Source organism: Macaca mulatta, chromosome 17 (assembly GCF_049350105.2).
Source record: "Macaca mulatta isolate MMU2019108-1 chromosome 17, T2T-MMU8v2.0, whole genome shotgun sequence".
NCBI classification, from domain to species: domain Eukaryota; kingdom Metazoa; phylum Chordata; class Mammalia; order Primates; family Cercopithecidae; genus Macaca; species Macaca mulatta.
This window is the reverse complement of record NC_133422.1, coordinates 104,256,070-104,273,218: the sequence shown is the minus strand read 5'-3', so window position 1 is coordinate 104,273,218 and position 17,149 is coordinate 104,256,070. Positions and strand designations below refer to the sequence as shown.

The window sequence follows — 17,149 nt, the reverse complement described above, 5'->3', positions numbered from 1 at the left end:
GGTTAAGAAGCAATAGAGCTCAAGCATCCAGGGCCACTGTTGGAGGCTGGGAGAGGGTGCAGCAGAGTCACAGATGTGGGTAAGAAATGGAGTCAGAGAGCCCAGATTTCAGGGGCCCCGGCTTGCGCTGTATAGTGTTTCACTTTGTGAATATATTCTAACTTATTGTCCTTCTATTTTTGATGGCTATTTAGCTTGTTTCCAGTCCTTTCAAAACTACTATTGAAATAGTGCCAGGAATATTTTTGTACATATTCTTTGGTAGAAATAAGTACCCACTTACGCTGGGTATTTACTAATGCCTACAGAAGAATTTAAATCATGACAACTTTATGAATAACAAAGTTTGCCAAAATATTATTTATAATTGAAAAAAATAATAAAGATCAACAGGGAAATGATAGGTCATTAAATACACAACCTTGGGAAGAAGGGTTTTGATTTTTATTTTCACCATTTACTAAAAGAAAAGCATTAAATACATAAGGACATAATAAATTCTAAGAAAGCGTAAGCAACAGCGGACAAGGAAGAAATTTCTAAGTGTGAAAATATATTAAGTAAATCACAATGGAAAAATTTTGAGTACATAGCAACTTTAAACTTATGTGGGCCAACACACATAATTAACCAAATTATAACTTATCTAATAATTCAGAAAAATATTTATAACAAATACATCACAAAGGTTTAATAAACTTCCTATAATCTAAGTTCACATACATTGGTGATAAAGATATTACCAACCCAAGAAAAGTTAGCAAAACTGTAGAAATGGATTTACACCTGTGCTTAATAATGAAAACACTTCAACATTTCTAGTAATCAAAGGAGAGAGGACTGAAACATAGGGACATAATTTTGCACTATTACAAGGTACAAATATTTAACGCTATTAAAACAGCGCTGAAGAGAATGGGAAAAAAGAGGCATGGTTATATGCTGTTGGGCTAACTTCTGCAGAAAGCAACTCAGCATTACGCATATGAAGCTTAAAAACATGCAGAGCTTCTGAATCAGTATTTCTACACTGAGAAATCTGTTCTTCCCAGGAATAATGCAAAACACAAACAAAAAAAATGTATACCACATTCATCAAACCAGCATTTATCATTGAAAGAAATAAGAGAAAAAAAAAGGCAATACCTAACAATAAAAAAGTAGAGAAAAACGACTATTGACCGTGTGATGGAATGTGATGCAACCATTAAACGATGGTGGTCATTAGGTTATGCAGAGCAAGGTCAAGTGGCCAGGTGGCATGAGCATCACCACTCCTGCAGCAGCCTGAACAGGTCCACTGGGCAGAACAGACCCAGGACGACAGGCCCGTAGTACAGGACCCCACTGTCCATCACACCCCACCCCGCGCAGTAGCAGCAGTCCAGCTGGTGCAGATGTTTGTTGCCTGGAGAGACAGTCTGATCCCTGAACTGCAACCTTCAAACTGTGAGACTGGGGAGTGTCACTGGGGTGTCTTCAGGACCTTGGATAACTCCAGTGAGGCTGTAAGATTAGAGATGGCACCGGGAGACAGTGGGAGACGGTTGTCCACCTGCAATTGAAATAAGGACATTTCTCATGGCTTCACAGGGAGTGAAGGTGTCTGTGGGCTCGTCAAGTTGAGTAAGAAAGATAGATGTGGAGAAGGGGCACAGACTAGGGGAGAGAAAAGCTGGAAATACCAACTCATAACCCCTTAGAGACAAATGTATGTGTTTGTATATTGAACCAGACACAGCGAGGGGCTAGGCATTCTTCTTTGGCAGATAGGAGAATGTAAAGCAATAGGAAGGGCAGTTACCATCCCTGTGATCCTATCTTTAACTTCATATTGTGCTGAGCTAATGGACATGTTCTATGTTTCAAAGAAAGAGAAAAAGAAAAGGAATCATGTTACCTAACTCACTGTTGAGATGAAAAGGGAGTGTATGGTAGGCAACTGGGAGGAGTCAGTTTCTTTGCTGCTTCCCTTTGCTTCAACCAAGATGTTTTTATGGCTTTATTCTGTAAGGTAAAGTTTTTAAGAAGTTAAATGAGTGGCAAAAATCAAGCAGAATTTGTAGCGATTGTATAGGTTCTTTCAAAGATGGGCATGGTGGCGATAACATTTATATCGTGATTTCATGCATATTATCCTTTTTGTTCTTTGCATGAACTTTACTATGATTCTCATGTCACAGGTGAGTAACTAAATGTTCGGGAATGTTATCTGCCACAGGATCAGGGCAGCCACACTGTACACAGCCAGGGAGCCCTGTTCAGAGTGTTGTATTTGTGGGTGGTGCTCCTGAAGTTGCGTGTGGCTTTAGGTGGCAGTCCTGACCAGCCAGAAGTAAATGGCAAAAGGTGCCTCTCAAAACTACGTTCTTTGTCGTCTCTCCCAGGCTGTCACATTACAGAAATCTGCTAGTTAAGGAAAGGAGGATTTCTCTTCTCTCCTTTGTTTTCCCATACTACAAAATATAATTCATACTGCAAACAAGTTTCCCTTTCTACATGATTTATTGAGGAAATAAGTCATCCTTTTAGGGTTCAATGTCTTCAAATTTTTAAGCAGCTTCTTTGGAATGTATTTTATTTGGTATTGCTATCTATTGCTGTGACACTGTATTCACATAAAATGTCATTTAAAGACTATATATAAAATAGTTACATGTTCTTTCTAGTACAAAAACAAAGAATGAACATAAAAAAAAGGTTTTTAGATAGAATTCAAAAAATATTGAAAGCCTCTGGTTTTCCCTCTTGGGCAAAACTTCTAGTCTTGATACCCTGAAAAAATCTCTGCTGTAAAATACCTCTATAGTATAAAATAAAATAAAAATCCGCATCCTTTTAAGTTCATAATGACCTTGCAAGAATGTAGGAGAAATCCCAGGGGACGAAACAAAAGGAGGCAGGCACGCAAGGAATGATGGCTCTGGGGGAACCTGGTAACGTCCCCACACCTTGTGCTGTGGTTTCAGTAGCCGTAAAAGGCAGAAGACAACGTGGAGGGCTCTTGGAAGGGGAGAGTCTCCCTAGACCTTCTCATGCAGCCAGAAACTCCAAGAGCCATGCTGAGTGAAAGGACAAACACATACACAAGTCCCTGCCCTTCAAAGGGAGAGATGGCGACTTCAATATCATCTAGGCACAAAGGTTGAAAGTCAGCGAACAAAGCAACAGATGATGACTCAGTCACACAGCTCCACAGCCAGATGCTGGAACGATCAGACGCTGAGCCCTTCTCTCAAGGTCATTTTTTAGGGGAACCCAAAGTTAAAGAATGACCAGGTTAAATCTATTCCAGAAATGTACATTTTGGTTTAACATTGAAAAATCAATTAATGTAGTTAGCCATACTTAGAAATCAAACTAGAAAGGCCTAAGATCACCTCAGGAGGCACCAAAACATATTTGATTAATTTTTATATTCATTCAGCTTAAAATCCTTGGCATAATGGGCTAGAGGATAACTTCTTTAAACTGAAAAAAATTGAACCTACCAAAATCTTAGAGCAAACATGGTACCAAATGGTAGAATCTGGAACATTCCCTTTCAAAAAGGATTAAGACAAGGTTGCTTTTACACCATACATTGGGGGCTCTAGCCACTTCAATAAGATGAGAAAATCTGTAAGCAACACACAAAATGGTATTATTTGTGTATTATATTTATAAAATATTTCCTTCCAAACATCTTTAAAGCATTAAAATTAATATGAGGGTTTAACAAAATTATCAGATATAAGATAAATTAAAATTTGATTTTATTTCTATACCCAAGCAACAAAGAGAAAATGTAGTTTTGAAAAATGGGTACCTTTTACAAGAGTAACAAAATATATAAGGTGTTAGATTTATCTAGCAAAATATTTTAAAGATCTTTATGGGGAACATTATAAAACTTTATAAAAAGACAGTTTACAATTCACTAAAGAAATAGGGAAATGTGCCACATTCCTAGCTAGGAGAACTCAATACCTTAAAGATGTCCAATCTTTCTAATATTATCTCAGTCCTAACAAGGTTTATTAAACTTGTCAAACTGATACTAAATCATAAGGAAAAGAGTTACAAATATCCAAGACATTCCTGAAGGAAAGTGAGGAACTAGGTGAAGGAAATGGTCTACCAGAAACTGAGATTTGTTAATAAAATATAGTAATTAAGACAGTGAGGTATTGGCATAAGAAGAAGCAAAAGGAACATCAGGGGAAAAGAACAGAGGGCACAGAGGCTGACTCATGCAAACCTAGATACTTGCTATATCCGAGAAGCGCTATTCAGACCACTGGGAAAAAGTCAAATATTTAAAACATGCTTCAGAAACAGTTAAAAAAAAAAACTGAAACTGAGCCACTATCAGACACCATGCACAATCATATAATGCAGGTGAATTAAAGCTAAAAAAAGAGAGAGAAAGAAAATACAGGAGTAAATATATGAAAATTTGGCGATAGAGAAAAAACTTAAAACAAAATGAAAAACAAAACTCAAAAGGGAAACTTGATAAACTTCACTCAGTTAAAATTTAAAATTGATGTTCATTCAAAAGAAAACATAAGTAAACAAAAAGCCAGTAATAAATTTGACAAATCGATTTTTATAAAAGATTAACACACGGCATATGTAAACAATGCCTACAATCCAATGGGAAAAATTATGAAAGACAATGATACCCTGTTGGTGGAATTTTCAATTTGTACACTCACTTTAGAAAATGATTTTTATTATGCATTAAAATTAAAGGTGGGCAGAATTAACACTGGCAATTCTATTCCTCTGTCCAAAACAGTGCGCCTAAGAATATATATGTATGCATAAATGTTAAAAGGCACTTTAATTGTTAAAAGGTATGTAACTGTGAAACATACTTTTTAAAAAAACAAATAATGTTCAAATAGAAATTTAAAAAAAACAACTACAAATAACCTAAATTTCTATTGGCAGAAGTGAAAAACAGTTATATATTTATTATAACCGAAAAACATAAACTATGACTTCAGACATCGTAATACATTTCTCTCAAAAACATAACAATGGACAGAAAGAGGACTTGTGACCACCAGAGGTGAAGGCAGGGGAACACAAAAGTGACTGCTGTGGGTACAAAGTCTCTTGAGGTTTCTTTTGGGGCGATGGAGATGTTCCAGACTTGGATTGTGATGACAATTTCACAGCCTTGTGATTATACTAAAAAATACTAAGCTGTACATTTTTATGGTACCTAAGTTGTATCTCAATATAAAACCCATAATGTTGAGCAAGTTGCAGAAGAATATTAACAGGATGATAATATTTCTATAATGCTTAAACTTAAGTACAATGCAAAATGTTTATATACATATCTGGTAAAATCATGAAGACAGTCAAAGGATAATAATCACAAAATTTCAGATCGTGATAAGGCTAATCAGTGGACTTCAAAATATTGATAATGTTCTACTTTTTAGGCTTGACTATGCCTATTTTAAAGTATTATTATTTATAATTTACATATATGTTAAATATCTTTTTGAATGTGTGTACTATGTTGCACAATATAAAATCCAAAAAGTAAAAAATAAATTTCTTAAGGTAAATAAACTGAATTTCATCAAAAATTTGAGAGAAAAATTGGAAGGAGAGTAACAATAGGGTAGGTGTGAAAAATAAAAGATAATAAGTACCTAGTATATTGCTGAACCAATAAGGAATTAAAAAATATTAGGGCAAAAATATTTATGAGGGGTGGAAAGAAGTGAATAAGCTTAATAGATACTAAGAATAGAAAATTGACAGAATTTGGCAATGGATTGGGATTGGAGGTGAAAACTATTGCAAGAATGATTTCCAGGTTTCCAGCTGCACAATTGGATAGATGGTGACCTACTTATCAAGGTAAGAATCACCTCCCAAATAATCATTAGCAAGGGCAGTTAAATTTTTATTTGCAAGAAATTAGAAACACCAAAAATGAAGCAAGCAAGTATTAAGATGGTGGATAAATGAATCATGGTACAATGGTGTGGAGGAATGGTATGCAGCCATTAAAAATCATGTTTTAAGAGACTGATGACATCTTGCATTTTAGGAGCAGATTAATATCTGCACATACAGTACAGTTTCCATTCTGCAAAATAATATTAATATATATGTATATTTAAAAATGACCAAAATGTTTTAAAGTACTAGCAATGGCTGTCTCTGGGAGATGCAATTATAACTAATTTTAATTGTCTTCTATTTACTTTTGTGGAATCTAAAATGTAATTAATGTCCTACAATAAACAAGCATTAATTTAATATTATAGAATATGTGTGGCATTTCAAAATGCAACTAAAATCACCATGAGTCTCTTCAAGTCCATCTCTTTAGGACACTGATGTTACATGGAAGGCTGCAAAATCACACATCGTATCATGCATGTGCTATGAGGTAGTCTGGGAAACTGATGGGGAAGAGAAATGTTCCTGGTTGTTTGTTATGAAATAATTATGTGGCTGGGGTTAAAAGCCTCTTAGGACAGCCAAGTGGCAGCTTTCACTCAAGACACTTTTAATGCATTGGCAAAATGCCTTCTTTTCAAGTGCACCCCAGGTGATTCGGGGTAAAAGCTCAAAACAGCACCTTTTTTCCCAAAACTACCTTCAGAAAGAAGGGTTGTCAATTTGCTGGAAATAATTTTTGTCATCTTCTAGGGTTATAGGCACAACATGGTTATTCTCCTTCCTTTAACTTTGGGATGTTGGAGTTTTGCATGTCTATCGCTTCTCGTCCTTTTTTCCATTTTCTCTACTACTTTCTTCTACTTTCTTTCTGTTTCATCTTTTGAAATAAGAACTTTTTGGAATAAATATTATGTTTTTATTTATTTATTTATAAAAGGACAGTAGTTATGGTATTGTTCCTTTACCCCTCTCTGCGTAGACATAATGTCTTAATCATGGCAGTTCTATTATATTTTTTAGGTAACATTTTCATAACATGAAATGATTCATTTTTAAATATGCCATTCAGTGACAATTAGTACTTTCTAGTGGTAGATTTTTAATACATTTATGTTTAATATATATGACTGAATAAATAAAATAAATAAGATTGCACTGAATTAAATAGGCCTCCAAACAACAAAACGCAAATTGAAAACATTTTCTACTTTTTTTGCCAAGATGCTCTTGTTTCATTTAATCTAATACCTGCTTCATTTGTTTCATTCATCTAATACCTGCTTAGATACAAACTTCCTAAATTAATACAAATATCCTTACATAGTTAAACATAAGTTTAGGAAGCAAGCGTTTAGGTAGCAAGGGATAATTCATTTCCATTATATGTCATTAGCTCTTGGAAGGTAGACTTCCGAATATGAAAACACACTGATTTCATTGAAATGAGGGTTTTCTACTCCCTAAACAGAGAGCCATGGGAATAGGTGGTTTTATTCAAGTGACCAAGTATAGCTGGAATCACCTCTCACCTCTCTCTCCGCCTTAACCCCACAGATGCAAGCAGACTTCTCTCTAGCTCTAAAGATTACACACTTTATCTTGATAGTGTTGGGAAATGAAGAATTAGAAGAAACAAATTCTAGATCAGTAGCACATCTATAAGATGAGATTTTACAGATTAATCCTCTTTGCTGCAAAACTAGATTTTCTTTTTCCTCTAAAAACCTTCAGCTTTCTTTGATTGGCTTTACCTGTTTTTTCCCCTCTAGCAATGGTCAAGAGACAAATTGTACTCTTCCAGAACCAAATCTTGAAATATTTAATAAATACCTAATTTATCTAAATCATGTATTTATACATATTTGTTCAGAATACATAATATGGTATAACTTGTCATTTTTCAGTCATAAACCTCCTCTGACTCCTTCACAAAGGGCTCAGGTTTCCTTGCCTTGGCCAACTCTCTTCACCTAGAGACTCTAGGATTGGTACTTTCAGAAACCTGAAGGCCAACTGGGTTCCCTCTTCCCCCTTCTTATACTCCCTTTTCCACCTTCCTGCACCCAACATGCTTTGCTTTTCTCTCTTCCAGGTCATTCATTCCATCACACCCTCTGGAATTTCCACGTCGTTACAACAGAAGCTTCTTTCATCCTCAGATACCAGCTCTTCACTGCCTGAACAGAGAGGATCCGTAGGGCCCCATCTTTGTGGCCTGTAAACCAATCTGGTACAGAACACAAACGATCATAGCCAATATGTACTGGCTGTGTCTACTGTGCCAGGCAGGAGCTTTCAAAGGTCTTTAATGTGTTAATTTATGTGAACTTATCAGTAGCTCTACAAAAAGTACTTAATCAGAAATATATATATATAAAAGTGTAATCTAAAACATAGAAGAATAATCCTGAAAAGAGTATGTTGAGCACTTATGATGCAGCAGGTTCTTTGAGAAAGCCTATCAAACATAGAGAGTGAATCAAAACACATCAGGGCAGGTTCCAGAGGCTACCAGGAATGCCCCTTGAGGAGGTGCAGTGGAGAAAGGACAGCCTGCAGGACTGAGGACCAGAGGAAAGGCCAGACCCCAGTGTCCGTCTCTGTTCCAAGATGATGCCAACATTTGGTCTCACACATCTGGTGGCATCTACAGTCCTCTAATGGAGAAATCTCTGGAAAGGTTTGAGCTGAAGTCATTGGGAGGGAGGTGTTAAATGTAAATGTGTCGCATTCATTTCTAGTTGCTACATGAATGCATTCTAACAAGCTGTTAGAAAGGGAGTCAAGGAAAGGAAAGATTCTGATCCATATTCCAAAAATGCAAAGCTGAAGAGATGTTGCAAGATGACATTCAATATGGGGAAAAGCCCAGTAATGGGGCTTCTCCACTTTGCAAGAAAACCATGAGATTAAGAGGAATGATGGACACCCACCACCCAGACATGATGGAATCCCCTAGGGTTTCATACCTGGGCTCCCAGGGACTTTGACTCAAGCAGAAGAACCCTGGGCACACCTACCCTCTCCCTGTAGGCACCACAGGGCCCCTGGTTGGAGCCTCTCTGCTCACTGATGACAGCTATTGCTGCACTCACCATGGATGCCAATGCAAGCAACACAGAACAGGCGGTCTGCAGTGCTCCTCCCAGGTGCCAGGCCACACTTCCAGGTCACAGCTGAACTTGCATCTTCACAGACATCATTAAAACTCAACCTACTGGCCAGGTGCAGTGACTCACGCCTGCAATCCCAGCACTTTGGGAGGCTGAGGCAGGTGGACTGCTTGACGTCAGGAGTTCGAGACCAACTTGGCCAACATGGTGAAACCTCATCTCTACTAAAAATACAATAAAAATTAGCTGGGCATGGTGGTGCATGCCTGTAGTCCTAGCTACTCAGGGGCTGAGGCAGGAGAACTGCTTGAACCTGGGAGGCAGAGGTTGCAGTGAGCCAAGATTGTGCCACTGCATTCCAGCCTCGGTGACGAGTGAGACTCAATCTCAAAACCAAACAAAATTAAAAAACTCAACCTACCATGAGTCATATTTCTGCCCACAGTGGAAGCCCTTAGAGCTATTCACTTTCTCCCATGGGGTTATCCTAACTGATGTTTTCCTTTCACCCAGTCCTTTTTCACTCCTTTACCTCCCAAACACTTCCAGAGTCTTCTCTCAAGTGTCCTTTCCATTGCAACACTACTCCCATGCTTTCTCAGCCTTTTCTGAAAGCTGGCTGCATCCTGGGCACTCTGACTCTTTTGCTTATTTTGCCCCTGGGCTTTCCTTGGGATTCTTCTCGTTCTTCAATGATTCTGTCAAATAGTACTTTGAATCCATAATGCAAAGTCTTTATTTATTGAAAGTTCATTCTCATGGATCCTGCCCCATCTGTCATGCCTTCTCCAGGCTGCATTCCCCTCTTCCTCATACCAGGAAACCAAGCACTAGATCAACATGGCTCGCATGTCGCCAGGTCCCCTGCCTGGACCACTCATCCACGTTACCCCTGGCTGGCCAGTCCCTGCTGCAATGCTCTCTTCTGTCCACTCCCGTGGTTCCTCAGCTGGCTAGTCTGTGCCCCTTCATTGCGTTTTCTCTGCTAGCTTACCTTTCTGTCCCTGACTTCTAAAAGTTAGAGTAGTTGGGTCCGATCCCAGGTGCTCCCTTCCATCTCATCTCTCAAGTCACTTTCAGCAAATCCTAGGGACTTAAATGCAGCTAGATGCCCATGAATCCCAAATTAACATCTCCATTCCACGCCTCTCCAACAGCCTACCCAACATCTTCTCTCATATTTCTGTTATGTCCAACCTCGTATGTCCAAAATAAATCTCTTAACTCTCCCTCCCCCATCTCAGGAGAAGACCTTGTCATCACCCAGTGACAGTGCAGCACACTGAAGGTTCTCCCTTCCTCCCCGACTCCCAAATCATCACCAGGCGCTACTGAGCCTTTAGAAATGAAAGTCGATTATTTTTACACCGTTAAATATTTAATACATATGTGTGCTACAAAATTCGGGAAGTCCAAAAAATAACACAATGAAACGTGAGTCCTCTCCCCAACCCGTCCCTTCCCCAGGAAGTCAGGCTGACTCCTTGCGTTGTCATATTTTTGAGTTCACTTGCAGTAGGTATCTGTGCACATCGTTGTCACATTTGTGAGTTCACTTGCAGTGGGTATCTGTGCACATACCCACACATTTTAAAAATTAAAAAAAAAATGGTTGTACTATACCATACACACTGTTCTGGAGCTTGTTTCCCCACCTCACACTATACAGTCAAATATTATTCTGGGTCAGTATAAACAGAGCTGCGTCGTTTGTGTTAACAGTTGCATAGGATTCAAACCTTCGCCATTACAAGACAGTACTGTAATAAGCATGTGTATAAGCTTCTATTCCTAACAATAATGAAATGAAGCCCCTTATAAAGAAATCATTTCCCATCCACATGAGTAATTCCTGGAAATTAAATTCTGGGTCAGGGAACATAAGGCATTTGTCATATCGATAGATACAACCAAATTGCATAGATGCTTGCTGTTCAGTCTGTACCACCAGCAGCCTTGGGTGGGAACCCGTTTCCCAACATTCTGGCAAACACACTGTGCTATCAAACTTCTTGATCTGTGCCAATCTGATAGGTGAACTATTCTACCACACTGTGGTTTTCATTGCATTCATCTTATTACAAGAAAGGTTAAGCAATCTTTCATACATGTAAGCCTTTCTTGCATTAATTTTCATGATTGTGAACTTTGTATTCAGGTCATTCACCCATTTTTAGAATGTTTTTAGTTTCTTATTTTTTATAGCGCTCTTTTCAAGTATTAAATAAGCATCATTAGCACTTCATCTATGATATTGGCTGCAATTTCCTTCCAGCTTGTACTTTAATTTTGTTTTTACTGTTTTTGTTTTGTTTTACTGTTTTCCCCCTACAGAATCCTATTTTAGAAAGTCAAATTTATCAATATTTCTTTACTTTTCTACTAGGTTTTATGGTTTCATGTTTTAATATTTAATTTTTTGCTTCACCTGACAGTTTAGTGAAAGGAGACAGGCATCTAACTTTTAGGTGTCTACAGGTATATTTTCTGGCTCTGCCTACTCCATTTACTGAATAATCTATCTTATCCTCCAATGAAATAAACTGCCAGCTTTATAATATGTTTTGTCCTTTGTATCTAGATTTATTTCTGTACTAAATACAACTGGCCTTTTGATTTGGCTATGTGCATGTAGGTTCTCCACTTCCACCGGTTTGTGAGCTTCCTAAGCACACTGTCAGGGTCTGAGATTTTATTCCCCTTCCCTTAGAAAGTAATGTTAGCCTGTCACCGTTAGGTGGATGCTGGCAGAGGATGCAAACCTTTCCGGTCAGAGACTCATGGCACAGAAAGCGGCATGACTTGCCTCTATTCCTCTTGCTCCCCAGGCAGCATGGGGCAACAGGGCGGGGCCTGTTGGATGCCACGTCTGCAGTGGGCTGTGTTTCGGCTGACACAAAGGGCTTGGAGAATCCACTATTTTTGCAGCAGGAAATAAGCAGGCCTGCTCTTTGTTCTGGAATGCAACCTCACCTTTTAGTGTGGTTTGCTGCAAGCACAACCCCTAGAAAAGGCTTGAGTAAAGCGAAACCAGGGTCTTGCGTATTTAACTGAGCCACTAAGAGGCATGGGGGCAGGAGGGACGCACGGAGTAGAGTCCTTCCCAGCAGACACAGCTGGGTGGTTGTGGTCGGTTTGCATTTTGATGTCCACAGGATCACACAGTGTCTAGCACAAACCAGATGCTTAAGACATTGATAAATTTGACAGAATCCAACGTTTCATGGGGTTAGAATGAATTTACCACCACATAGCATAACTACGAACCATCTATTGAGTATTATTCTCCTCCACACAGATAGTTCCTCACACTATTGACCCAGGCAGCGTGGAGTCTAAAACGTTACCTTTTAAAGGAATCAACCTAAAAATAAATGAAATAGAATTACTATTTGACTCATTAAAACTAATTTCTGTGAAATGAAATTTAGAGACTTTATTTACTGTCTTCATTTCCTGTGAAATGTTGAGCTGATAACTTGGAAGCAAGCACTGAGTTGAAGCACCCCTAACCGTTTTTTAGTAGCTGTACCATATTTGCCAAGGGCCCTTGGTTATTACCACGAAAATGTTTTAATTATGCCTTATTATGTTTGAAATTACAATCTAACCAGGACCAGGAATACCATCTAGTGAAGAAACACGAGGAGATAAAAAAGCATTTTTCCCTCTTACGAAATTAGCTAGAGATTGCAAATACCATTTAGAAACTAGAAAAACGAACTTGTTGAAGAACTTCAAGGAAAAAAGGCCCAATGGAAAACAGTGAGACAATTGGCAAATAGTTTAACTGTACTTAAGAAACATTTGGAAATGAATGACGGGATGCAGTCACATTAAACACGTAGACTTGTGACTCTGTGCCTGCACACTGAGTAAGAATTGAATGACACGCATGACGCGCTCTGTGGAAGCACAGTAGAAGACAGTTAACGTCACAGGTGGATGTGCTGCAGACCTCACTGAAGCTGACACACTGAAAACAGCCCTCTGGATCACTTGCAAATCAATTTAAATGTTAACATTTAACATCGATACATTAAAACAAAGGTTGCCTCAATTTCCCTTCTACTTGTTTTCATTTACCTCCTGTCTTCTAACTGCAAACATAACTTCAATCGGAGGATAAACCTGTTTAACCAAGATGGAGTTCCATTCTTTTTTTTCTTTTCTTTCTGTTTTTTTTTTTTTCTTTTGGAGACAGAATCTCGCTCTGTTGCCAGGCTGGAGTGCAGTGGCCGGATCTCGGCTCACTGTAACCTCTGCCTCCTGGGTTCAAGCGATTCTCCTACCTCAGCCTTCCGAGTAGCTGAGACTACAGTGCGCCACCACACCCAGCTAATTTTTGTTGTAGTAGAGGTGAGGTTTCACCATGCTGGCTAGGATGGTCTCGATCTCTTGACCTTGAAATCCTCCCACCTCGGACTCCCAAAGTGCTAGGATTACAGGCGTGAGCCACTGTGCCTGGCCCATTCTTGTCTTCTTACCTTATCTTTATATCACTTTTTCCTGGAATTTCCCTGAATATGTAATCTGATGTGATATTTGATACTTTGTGAAACTTCCTCAGCTCAAAGATAAGTCACTTTCTCTACTATACTACTATATATAGTAGTAAGAAGAAGCTAAAATTGCAGCATTAGACATTAAAATTAAGCACTAAGAAAGTTAAAAAAATGCCAGATGATGGTTATAATACATGGCAATTTTTATCTTCAAATTATGTGTGGCAATATTGTAACAAAAGACACAAGAAAAAAATATTTGAGGAAAGAAATATTTGAGGAAAATAGTGCCTTATTACTTAGATAGACAGCTAATGGGGCAAAGACCTATGTTTTGGTAATTCTTAGTATATATTTGAGGCTTAACAAATATTTAGCACATTTTTAGTAACAATGTTTGCTGATTTTTATATTTTGAATTGAAAAAGCCATAAATGCACCTTCATAATAAAGGGTGAGCCCACTTTTCTATTATTCTGTAACTAAAACATGATGCTATTTAAAACAACAGGGCAAAATAATGAACTAGATATTAATTTCCTTTAAAGTTTATATTGTGAGAGACAAGGGTGCCATTTTGAAACTGTGTTGTACTTTTAGTATGAAGAAACTTTAAAACTAGGTACAAGTTTATCAAAATAAAACAGGTATCAAGTCTCAAAAATACCATCTATTTCATTTTCTGTGTGCTTTTAATGGCAGTGAGAATCATGTTTTTAAATTCTCACTTTTACTACCTAAAAGGAAATTTTTGTAGTATAAAATATAATTTTAAGATGTTTTCAATATATAATACCTTTTTTTTTTTTTAGCAAGACAGCTTTGGGCTGACATTTGAAACTTTTACTAAAGAACCAGCAAATATTAAAATGCAGGCTGATGTTTACACTTTCAGTAGTAATTCTTAGAATGTGTTTATCTGAACTGAAATCTCCACTTAACAGTCAGCGGGAAATGGCAATAAATGGCATCTGCCCTAAATTTCACAAGTTGTTGCTTTATTTATTTTCTTGTGAACCTCATTTATCCATACTCCCTCAAGTCACTTTAGTTTAATGTTATTTGTGTGACAAAAGTGTTTTAAACAAGGAAAAATGGAAAATTCATGTGTAAATAGCTAATCATTGCTTTTAAACATAGCATATACACGGGGGCTCAGAGGACAGGTTGGTGAAGATTACTCAGAGAATTTAAAAACCTTACCTCAATTCTCAGGTATGTCATAATCATATCTTTATATTACATATTATAAAATATTTTTTACCTATCCCTCATACTGGTCAGAGTCAAATTCATGATCTTTGTGAGTATACTGACAAACTACTCTCACAAGCTATTACTATTATTATTTTATATATCAACTGTTTTTTTTTTTCATCCATAAAAGCACCTCAACGACATGTTCGGTAGCAAATAAGTTTTCATATCCCTTCACTCCATTGAATAACAGCTCTAAAAACACTTTGACTAACTTGAATATCTTCTATTTGCAATGCCTAAAGATTGAGAATAAAGCGGTTAAGAAGGAAGGTGTAATTTGTAAATTTAGAATTGCCAAATTAGTAATGAGTACATAAGTTCAAATAATTTTACTCAATCAAAAAGATAGTGACATTTGATGCTGATTAATCACCATTTTTGTTATGTGTGATTTTCAGAGTATGTTTTCTTTCCTATCTTACTTTTTCAAATTTTGCTTTTCAGTATCTTTCAAGATGACTTTGGCTTATCCTAAAAAGAATTTGAGACCTAAAGGTCAATGTAGGGGAGAAATACAATTAAAAAAATCTTTGCTTGCCAGACAAGCAAATCTTGATTATAACTTGTTTGATTAGGTAAACATTCTAAAATAATACTGAATTTAGGTTCTTGTTTTTATTTTGTTGGCTAGTTTTCTAAACTCTTAAGTGGGCAGTGATATACATTTCTATTAAACTGTATAAGTATGCAAATTGGGATATAAATTGCATTAGAAAATGTGAACGTATTTGCTTGATATTTAATTCAACCATAAAAAATAAATTATTGCACTTATTACTGTTCTCTTTCCTCATTTGTCATCTCATATTGCTCTTAGTCACTCACTATCAAAATTTGTTTAATCTTACTTCTATTAATTTCTTTAAAGATTCATGCAAAGTAAATTTATGTCAGGTTGTAAGCACCTTTCTCTCAAAGCAACCACCACTGTATTTGTGACAACTCACGCCAGAACCCTGAATCTGCCTTGGGAAGAAACATTGCCAGTTGGTGGCAGCATTCACAAGAGAGGGTCACATTTCCTCTGTTATCTTTAGGTTGAATTTCAAAACAACACTAGAAAACAGACTCAGAAGGCTAGCCTTGGAAACAGCATGCAAACAACTGCAGAAAAGTGGAAGGTTTCTGACTATAATACAGTTCTACCAAACAGCAGGGCATGGGGCAAAAAAGCAGGCTGGCTCCCTTCCTCCTGTTTACCTCCTGAGCAGTGTATAAAACAGGGTGAGCTTGCTCCTGGAATCAATACGTGAATCAATGAACACAGGCTGATCTTCCCCCCTTCATAAAATCTGTGCTCTGTACAAGGACACTCCGGGCCACCCTCACTGAGCATCCTCCCGCCCTCTCCCAGAAAATATAGCTGTGTCATCTTAGAGACATTTTTAATGTCATCTGCTTATGATGTGCAGATTGAGAAGCAGACAACTTTGTTCTGCTCTGGCATGAAAAAACAAAACGTTTCAGTCGGCAGCTAGGATATCAACATGAAGCAACACACAGGACATCAAATTTCATCATGCAAAATATGGGTGTATTCTATTACAGGGGCCAAGCATTCCAAGGAAAAGTAATGGTCTAAGAAGATGCTCTTGCATTTTAAAAGTATCTACTAGTGTTATACAGTCATTAATGTGTAATTTCCATTTCAATAATAGGAAGCCTTCTGGAAAAAAAAGCCTGTGTTGCTTCTTAAATCTAGAAACACATTCCCAAAATTCAAACACAACAAAATCCAGAGGCATATTAATAAAAATTTTAAACTCCTAACTGCAGTCAGTTTTTAATTGGGCATTTATGTATTTCTTCCACATAATTATATTTATAATGAAAAAGTTGCAAATATTGGATTAGCTGTATTTGTACCTACAACATATTTTTCTAAACAGTATTAATTTAATTGATAGACTTTTAAAAAGTTACAGTAGTTTGTTCTATCATATATGCACATTAAATAATCATTTATTTTAGAAAATCCTCCCTCATCAAATGAACATTTAGGAAAGAGACTGATCCATATTTTTAACAAGAATAATAAACACTCAAGTAGAAAGCCTTTATAATTTCCAAGGGGCTGATCAATTCCATTAACACATCCTGATACTTTAAATGTTTGCAATGCTGCACATAGCAAATGATCCAAACAGCAGTTACATTCTCTCATGTAAGTCATTCTGTTGCACATACACAGACTTAGCAAGTTACAAAACTCTTGTGAAATTTCAGTTGAAACATTAGCAAATAAATTTGCTGGTAAAGTGCAAGAAGTCTCCTTATAAATCCTAGATGAGGAAAAGTCTGTCCACAGTTCATTCATCAGAAGAATGGAATTTCTCAAATGAGCTACTGAAC

At 37.2% G+C, this 17,149-nt stretch overlaps 1 protein-coding gene and 1 long non-coding RNA gene across 2 annotated transcripts in view; both read right to left on the bottom strand.

Moving 5' to 3' along the window:
- LOC144336191 (uncharacterized) overlaps positions 1-17,149 on the bottom strand; it is a 182,187-nt gene that overhangs the window by 161,184 nt on the left and 3,854 nt on the right. The gene's annotated exons all lie outside the window — the stretch shown is intronic.
- LOC106994377 (uncharacterized) lies at positions 330-3,621 on the bottom strand. Its single transcript, XR_003724208.2, has 3 exons — positions 3,492-3,621; positions 1,901-2,007; positions 330-1,555 (listed from the first exon to the last, which is right to left on the bottom strand). It is a non-coding gene; the product is annotated as an uncharacterized LOC106994377 (long non-coding RNA).